Source organism: Microchirus variegatus (assembly GCF_963457635.1).
Source record: "Microchirus variegatus genome assembly, chromosome: 1".
NCBI classification, from domain to species: Eukaryota; Metazoa; Chordata; class Actinopteri; order Pleuronectiformes; family Soleidae; genus Microchirus; species Microchirus variegatus.
Window position 1 is genome coordinate 19,654,856 of NC_139802.1, and position 10,082 is coordinate 19,664,937.

Consider the following 10,082-nt stretch of genomic DNA (forward strand, 5'->3'; position numbering starts at 1 on the left):
ATATATTTTTGCATATTTTCTTTAATAGAACATTTTAACATAGAAATGCAATCAGTTCACATCCAATACCCAACTAAAAATACAAAAACTAATCACTACCTGTATGTGTAGTTTATTTAAGTTAAGAACATATTTCACAACATAGTACCTACACACAAATAAGTTAATGACTTCACTCTCTCGCTCTCGCTCTCTCTCTCTCTCTTTCTCCTCACACTGGTTTAAATGACAAACAAACAAATGCTGAGTGCTGATCAAAATTTTTGTGCAAGTGATTTAAGGTCCTGACTCTTGTCTTAAATATGACAGGCTTCATTCAGTGATTGAAACAAATATATAAACATTAATGAAACGTTTACATGCAGAGCGCGCTCACTCGCAAAGCAGACAGCAGCGCTGCGGCTGCGCGGATGTTGTGTAATCAAATACACCGGTATGGCGGTATATTAAAAATTCATATCATAACGGGGAAAAAAACGGTATTCGGTGTGAACCGGTATACTGCCCAGCCCTTCACTCTATTAAAATCGGAACATTTCTGACTGACCGGCCGGTCGCCGATTGGGGCCGATCACGTTCCAATCACTGGCCGATTAATCGGTGCATCCCTACTTTTATTCATCAAAAGAGTTGCAAAATGAATAGAAAATATAGTCAAGACATTGACAAGATTAGAAATAATGATTTGTATTCAAAATAATAATTTTGCTTTCGTCAAAGAACCAGCAAAACTATTTTCAGGTGTGCTAACATCATTGCACAAGGGTTTTCAAGGGTTCATCCAATAACCTTCTAACGCCATTAGCAAACACATTGTACCATTAGAACAATGGAAATGGGCCTCTATGTACATATTCCATTAAAAAACAGAAGTTTGCAGCTAGAATAGTCGTTTACCACAGTAACAATGTAGAGAGTGTATTTCTGATTCATTTAATGTTATATTCATTAAAAAAAAGTGCTTTTCCGTCAAAAACAAGGTAGTGTATATGGCTGCCAACTCTATCATGTAACAAAAAGAGGTCCTTAATGATCATATCGCTCCTGAAACATCCAAACAAGACTCTACACACAGACTATATTAGAGGAAACGCAACTGTGAAACAAACAAAAACATTGAACTCGCCTCACACTCGAACCAATTAAAGGAAATAACCGGAGCAATTAATCTTATTTAGTCTTATTTGTGAGAAAACGCCGCCCAATACAGTTGTTGAAGTGCCACAGAGGGCGAGGGATAATCATGACCCAAGAGTGAGGAACACAATTATCTGTGTGCTTCAGTGTGAACGCATCCTTCTTACATTTGCTCCATGAATCACTGGTCATTGATTGCTGGCGTTGACGTGGCGAGGAGACATTTTGGGGTCATTTGGCTTTTGGGTAACATTTATAGTCACAAAAAAATAAGGAAATATTGAGGTTTTTCTTTGACAATTAATATCAAAAGTCATCTATAATGTACAATACCCACAGCACAGTGACAAAACATCATTATGGTAAAATTCTGTCATGAATTCAAGGCCCAAAAAGCTTGATTTTTACTAAAGTTGCATGATTGGCAAATCATCATCATCATCACAATTGCATTATCTGCAGCTCTGGGCAAAAACAGTGAATCATCAGTGTCTCAGTCACTTAAGAAGCGAAGCATGCAAACATATTTGTCACGAGATCTTTTACTAATTACATAAACATTTGATAGGAAATTCATGAAACGCTCACATATCCGCGAGCGTGTTGTATTGGCAAAATATCAGAGGAGTCACCAGAGATGACCCCCGGAGGATTTGAAGGCATCAGGTTTCAGTAAGAGGGCAAACGTGCCTGCATGTAGCTGCTCGAGGCATGACCTCTGTAGGAGCGTATCAAAATGACTGATCGGTCTCTCAGTTTGAAGCCCAGGTGGATCAATAGCTCACCAATATCCATTTGTCACTCAAACCGGCCTGTCTGGGACACATGAAACATAAGATGACAAACAACGCTCGGCAGAGCAGAGAATAAACGAGGAATCAGATCAGCAGGTGTCTGTGATTGTAGCAGCGTGAACCGTCACAGTCTCATGAGTTTTGGACTAAAGGAGGTTTATAGTTTACAGCTTTAATAAACAATCAGGTTCCACGTGACAATTAATCATCACACTGATGACACTTTAAATCTTCGTATTTTAATGCTGGGCTTTGGGCAGTGTTACATTGTGAAGAGGTGAGTGTGTCGAGTTAAACGAGTGCTAACAATAACAACCGCTATTTAGCGCAGTAATATAAATAGACGTCACACTTTCTCATGAATGTACTATATTTGCCACGTCACCTCGCCACTTAAGTTTGTGTTGCTTCGTAAAGCACTCACTCCCACACCAAAGTCCATTAATCACAGCAGCCGCTGATCCACTGCTGCTGGGTTCAATTGCCGTATATATGTTTTCGCCGGGGTTTGTTTGTTTGTCTGTCTGTTAGCAAAATAACTTGAAAAGTCGTTGACCGATTTGGATGAGGGCCTTACCTTGGTTGTGTGACGTCAGCTACTGGACTTTGAATTGGGAGTATTTCTACTAGGGATGGGAATCTTTGACTATCTCAAGATTCGATTCGATTCCAATTATTGGAGCTACGATTCAATTCAAAATCGATTTTCGATTCAAAACGATTTGATTCATAATGCCTTCTGCTTCAATCTGGGTAATATAGGTGTGCAAAGGATGATGGAGACACTCTTTTTCAGATTGATTACGTTTTAAACATGCATCCATGCTGAGATGGAATTGGTGTAACTGTTGCATAAAAACAATATCACATATTGCATAAGTAACTATAAATAAAAGTGCCTCTTTATTAGTGCTAGACACGTTAACGGCGGGTTAACGGCATTAGCGGCATCAACGTTAATGCACGTTAATGCATTGCGCGTTTCCACGGCGACTGACCGGCAAAAGACGCGTGTGACGTCATGTTTACGTGACTCATGATTGTAACGATAAGTCTCTAAAGTAACATACGCAGTACACAAGTATGCTGGTTATTTGTAGCGCTGCTCTTTTCATTTAATAAACAGACCGCTCCAGTTCGACAGTAGGCGTGCTAACGGCGCTAAAGGAGCTAACGCAGCAGGCAGTTTCACTGGGCTTGCGTTCAACTGCATCTCAGCACAGGGTGCAGTCGCCTGTATGCAGCACACTATGTATAAGTACCTGATACAAGCCCACTTCAATAATCCAGAGCTGCCAGATTAACTCCACTGATCAGACACACCTGCCAGCATTGAGAGCCATGATCACCATAATTTGAGTTATAGGAGGGAGGGTGTGTGAGTGAGAATCTTAAAGGCTGGCTCCTCATTGGGGCACCAAGGGGGCTGGTGGGAGTTTGGCGTCTAACTGGGCTGCTGAATTTCCTCATGTGATCCAGCCAGCAAAGCTCGGTTTGCAGCCCAACCTTGAGGGTGTACTGCCAGCACCAACTGTGTGATATTTACAGCCTGTTGCCTCATGTTCCTGGGAAACCATTGGACACAGCTCCCACCACACCCCAGCTTCAGTCCCCCAGCATATCAACAGAAAACCCTACGGTTGATATTGTGGTGGCGGTTTAAGCAGGTGGAGTGAAGAGTGAAGACGGGAGGAGGGGGATGGCGGACGGAGCTGCTGGCCTTGTAACTGAAGTCTGGCAAGCAATTGTTATTGTGGCTGCTCGTGTGAGCTGCCAACCCTGGCAGTGGAATATGATCCCCCCCCCCCCTGCCTCTTAACCAATCATGGTGAGACTTTGGAGAGGTGGGGGTGAGAGGGGAGGGTTGATGCACTGCAAGGGCAGCACTTCTAAGGTGGTACTTCAGGGGACGGGAGGGGCTGGAAAAAGAGGTGCCTCATGGCTCATGAATCACGCCTCCACTGACGGGGGCCACTGTCAATACCGCAATCTACTCGAGCACGGCACAAATACATAAAAACAAACACACTCACAAAGAAAACACACCCACGCACTTAACACAGTGTGCCCTGTCTGTCACTGATGCACCGTTTGCACTCACAGCCTCTGGCACAAATACAGCAAGAACAGCCATAATACAACAATGTACTGTATGTGCATCTCATCATAAACACACACACATACACACACTCACATAATGACGCCTTTTGTCCCATCACTCAGACAGCATGTGGAGCACAGCAGACGTTGGCAGGTCTCACAAAACGTTGATCGGAGACTTGTCCCTGTCACCGTATCGCCGACGTGGACTATGTGGTTTGACCTGTCAGGTTACATCACCGGCCGACTGCAGACGCAGTTAATTCAACTGACAGGACACACCCCTTCCTGCCAAAGGTGCCGGTGGAACAATGTGTCCGTTGGCACCAAACGTTTCTACAATTTCCATTTCCACCAATGCCAAGACCATGAGCACAGTCATGGTGCCGTAATAAAGGTTTCATACAATTGAAGACTTGAATGAGCTACTAAGCAAAAATTGGTTAACTGATGACAATAACTTTGTAAAAGTCAGACATTAAAGATTCTCTCTCTCCCTCACAGATGTCCATTAAATGTCTAATTTGGCACATTTATTTCCTTGGGATGAAGAAAGTTGGCGGGTGTGAAGTCGCCGTCACTGCCTGATTCATACCAGAAACACGATTTGGTCTATGCATGTGCAAAGTGTGGCTACTTCCTGTCAAAACAAAATTTGTTGTTGTTTTTAGTTATTCTTAGCTATAAACACGCATGACAGTGAGGTTAATTTCTTTGGATTAATGGCAACGGGAAGTCACCATGTGCGTAGAACAAATCTGATCGTATGTAAGGTCCAGAGAAATGAGCCAGAGATAAAAACAGCTATGTTAATTAAGTAATACATTCTTAATCAGATAATAATTAATGGCAATAAATGACAGGGGAAATGAAATATTTTTTTGTCATCAGTGGTTGTATGAGGTGCTAACTGATGGCCAGTATTTGGTGTTTTACTGTAGTGAGCACCTGAACTGTTATCGTTCAACTGATCTTTCTCAGCCGTGTAGAGCCGGTGGAGCGGTGGAAGTGTTCAACATTAAGCAGACATGTCCTGAGGCGAGAGAGAGAAAGAAAACAGACGGATGCTCCTAAAGGATCACTATTTCATTCCATTACATTAACCTGGAAAACACAATGGGGAAGGTCTTTGTACTTATAAATAACAAAACACAGGGAATATCTGGCAGCAACATCTTCTTTTTGTTTCTTTTTTAAAAAGAAATGTAATGCACTGTACAGTAATGGCTGGTTCGGTATTGTGTTTTTGGGAGGCCGTCCTTTTCAAGGTCATATGGTAAAGTTTATATAATATATATATATATTTAGGTGTGGATCTATCTACAGAAATTGAAGGGTCAAGTTTCTCATCCCTTTTTTCCTGACTGACATCATTTTGTAGACACTAACATCCATACGTACTAAATTGATAGTATAAATGATCATTAGCTGCAGCTACGAACAAATTGACTTGAACATTAGTGTCAACTGCACCTATGTCTCATTATGCTAATAAGAGTCAAGTGTGAGGTGTTTATTTCAAAACGGCAGTGTTTCCTGTAACTGCCGTTTGCTTTAGATGGTCGTGTTATGATAATCGGTGTGATGCGTTTCCTCCCGAGTTTCTGGAATGTACCGCTTGAGATAAAGGCAGGTTTTTTTTCTCCCACACATTTTCCCTTTGTCAACAACAAAAGATCTGTAAACGAGAAAAATGCCCTCGAGACAAAACACTGACGACATCAACGTGACACCCGAGGACACGGGGCGTGTGCATGTGTGTGTGTGTGTATTTAAAGGTTTGCCATCACCAGTCCAACATGTTCTCACAGACGAGCGACGTCAAATGCCACGCCATTCATTACACGTGCTCTGCTATGCAGTTTATTTTCAAGCGAGCAGGTGAGTGGGAGGAGGAATGCCGTTGTTTGAAGAATAATAATACCTGCCTATATTTAGTGCACGCAACAAAAATGTTTTGTGAGATTTACCCTGTCGCTAACTATTAAATTTGGGCACCGCAAGTGTGCCGACAGGCCTCAATAATAATAATAAACACTCAGCCAAGAGTCTGGCACACACACACACACACACACACACACACACACACACACACACACACACACACACACACACACACACACACACACACACACACACACACACACACACACACACACACACACACACACACACACACACACACACACACACACACACACACACACACACACACACACACACACACACACACACACACACACACACACACACACACACACACACACACACACACACACACACTGCTGCAATCCTTTCAACAGATAATCCCTCCCTGAAGAAAACAGGTCTTCTGCAGCCACGCTCAACAAACTAACTGTTTATACATGTGGTCATTTAGAAGCATGAGCTCAGAGAGGCATCCTTCAATCTGGCCACATGAGACTGAGCCAGGGTGGCTTTGTTGTCAAGATACCCTTCAAAACAAGTGGCGAGCAGCTGCTCGGAGACCCGCGAGTCCATCTCCTCGTCTTCTGAGGGACTTTAAAAAACTAAGCAGGGCCAATAGACTTGTAGAAACAGGCACGCGGAGCAATCAGCGCTCCCATTGATTGATTCGTGTTTTGTCAACACCTTAATAATTTCAAAAGTATATGCTGGCGTCTACTGAAGACTCGTGTAATCATCTCTCACACGTCTGTAAGGAGGGGAACAGAAGATACCAAGGTGGACAAACAGTTTTCTTAGGTACACAAATGAAGATGAAGCAGCGATCGCCTGAGCTCTAGAGAAACGTCCCCAGGCCACTGAACTCTTATTTTCCTTCTGTTTGACTGAGTTGGTTTTGAAAAAACAGAGGTGTGAGCCGGTAAAACACCAAAGTCAGAGTGAGGCCACAGTTGCACAGCTTCAAAGTGTTTGACAGACGATTGGAAGTGCACTCCGTGGGTTCCAACAGGTGTGAAGGGCACTCACTCGACACATTAATGGCCACATAAGGCTCCGATTGAAGAAAGAAAGAGAAGGAACAGGTGTGATGTCATTAGCCGCACAACAACACAAGCTAACCACCATAAATCTTAACAACAGTCTCCCCCTCCAGCCTCGATCCTCTTTCAGACAGTTTTGGAGCTGGGGGGGAGGAGGTATCAGCTTTGGCGGCTGATGACGGAGAACAGGCCACACAGAAAGTCGCCTCGCACTCCTTACTATCTGACTTGGTAAGTCCTCAGAGGCGCCAGCAGGGTAACCCACTGACGGCTAACTGGACTGATTAGACGGAGCCAACAGAATGTTAGAGACCATGTCTTCATCCTAAACCAAGCATTAAAACATTTGGCGAAAGGTTAGTTCTACCCAGGCAGAGCAAACACTTAGAAACAGCCATTGAGTTTGACTTTTTCTCTCCAAGTCATTATGGATACAACCACAGCAAGAGAGAGAAACAGACACAGAAACAAATTTCTCGATTCATCGCTCTCACCGTCAAAGGTTAAAGATACCGAACGGTGTCGTGGAAGCGCTCTGACACAGCGTCTTGAATCTGGATGAAGGCCAGTCGATTTTGAAACGAGGTCCAAGTGCAAGATAGTCCGAGTCCCTGATCGCAGAGGGAAAGAGTCCTGAAGAGACAAGAGGGTCCAACTCAGAGCAGGACATGTGCCACTCCAACCATCGACTGCTCAAGTGACAACTGCTGCTGGAACGCCTCACTCTGGACGCCCCCAAATTACCCTTCTCACTGGACACCCCCCCCTCCCCCTCCCCAGTGCTGCTGCTGCTGCTTCTCGTCACCCCCCACCAACCTTTGCCAAACACTCACACAGTGCACTCACTGCCAGCAAACCCCTCCCAGGTCACCCTTTGCCCTAATATGCCTTCAACAACTGCCACCAATTCGTCAGTGTCCCTGCTGTGGCAGTTGAGGCCCTTGTTGGTTGTTGTACACACGTATGAACATCACAGGGAATCACTTTACAATCTGTTGCTCTGAGAACTTTTAAAAATTGACCAAATAACAAATGCCAAATTTCTCATGGACAATACTGAGATATGAAAATAAACCTTTAGTTAACCTATAGGTTATAAGTTATCGTGACTTACTGGATAATGAAGCTAATTATATGATAATTAAAATAATCACATAAGCAAATGTTGGTACTATGTACATTTGAATTGATACTGGTGCCTTGCATTCAGTGTTGGGAACACCTGTACACTGTACACAAGTGCTACGTAGAACCATATAAGGTTCTTCAGCTTGTCCTCATAGGAGAACCGTTTTTGGCTCCAGGTAGAACATTTTATAAAAAGTTCCATCTGGAACCCTTTTGGAGGGTTCCACCAAGAACCCTTTTAAAATCCTTTATTCAGGAAAGGGGTTTTAAAGGGTTCTCTGGATCAAAATGGTTCTTACTGGAACCATTAATGTTACCAAGAACCCTTGAAAAAGCTTTTGGAACCCTTATTTCTAGGAGTGTATCTCGACTCTTTCTGTAATGTAAAGTACATTTTTGTCATTGGAAACACACACAGGACAGAGGGAGGTGCAACGGCTAAGAGCTGTTCATTCACACCCTTTTCTGCTTTAATCTGTCCTTTATAAAGAGGGGTTTATGGAAAAAGCAGCTTCTGTCAGATTTTTCTGAACATTCTAAGAAATTAATTTGTGCTTTACTTTGGCTGCTTTCATGTGTGTGTTCTGTCAGGCCCAAGCGCTGCTGTGGCTTACAGCGAGAGACAGATCGGTTCATGAGTGTCTGTGGTGCAGAAGCAGCTGCACCGCTCTCTCTCCCATTCTCTTTTTCTCTCTGAGTTTATATTACTCTCTTCAATTAGAGCAACCACCAGGTACTAAAATGTGGCACCGACATGATGCGACTGTCGGTACTACCAACACAACCCGATTTGAAAGCACCAAACTCGAGTACAACTACAGATTGTCATTATTAATCTATAGATTGCCTCCTCCATTAACTGATTATTTGTGGGGTCCAAAGAAATGTCAGAAATGGTGAAAAATGACAACATGTCTTGGTTTGTGCATAAACTACAAGACATAAACAGAAAATGTACACATTTAAGAAAAGAAGAAACACCCGTACTGATTCATCAACTGACAAACGAGCTAGAGCTGAAACAATTCATCGATTATTAATCGATTACTAAATTAATCGTCAACTATATTGATAACTGATTAATCAGTTTGAAGCTTTTTTCATGATTAAAACAAGATTTCTGATTGTTTTAGCTTCTTAAATGTGAATCACTTCTTTGTTTCTTTGCTCCACATAAGAAAGAAATCATTAAAACTGAATCGTTTTGGACATCGCCATTTCCAGGTTTGACAAACACGGATCAACGTTTTTTAACATTTTCAACATCTTTTAACATTTTTGTTAAAAGTGTAGCCTGATCTCTTAAGGTTAGACTCGGTGCACTGAGAGATTTATTTTTGTTAGGAAACAGGAGGTGGCAACAGGAAAAGGAAAATACATCCAAGAATCTGAAATTGTACTGGAAGCCTTTTAAAATATTCAACAACGTCGTGGTGTGAATGTGTGTGTGTGTGTGTGTGTGTGTGTGTGTGCGTGCGTGCGTGCGTGCGTGCGTGCGTGCGTGTCACATCGTTGTACATTTGGATCCTGAGCTGCCGGCAGAGGGGACGGCAGCTGCCGACATACCTTCTGTTGCAGTGGACCCTTTAAGGCACCCCACCCCTCCTCACCCCCAAAATGTACACACACACACGCACACACAACCCCACACACACACACACACACACACACACACAACCCCACACACACACAACCCCACACATACACACTTGCATGCTCAGCTGTCAGAGAGTTCAACGCACCGGTAATGTCTCGTGCCACTCAGGCCAAACTCTGTGCACTTGAGTTTGTCGCTCGCTCCTCTGCTCTCTGACTTTGCCGACTGCTCCTTCACCACATCTCCCATCACCGTCGGCGCCGACGAAAACGACGACGACGACGACTGTCGCTGATGCTACAATCGAAGCTTTGAAATCCAAAATGCTCGCTGATCTGAATTTGGCGAGACGACTAC

At 43.3% G+C, this 10,082-nt stretch overlaps 1 protein-coding gene across 11 annotated transcripts in view; it reads right to left on the bottom strand.

The window, feature by feature from the left end:
* mef2d (myocyte enhancer factor 2d) overlaps positions 1–7,684 on the bottom strand; it is an 80,364-nt gene extending 72,680 nt beyond the window's left edge. For all 11 annotated transcript variants that reach the window (XM_083891432.1, XM_083891425.1, XM_083891430.1 and 8 more), the window contains exon 1: positions 7,495–7,684. The gene's annotated coding sequence lies outside the window, so the exon portion shown is untranslated. The remainder of the gene's footprint in view (positions 1–7,494) is intronic.
* Between the last annotated feature and the right edge of the window lie 2,398 nt (positions 7,685–10,082).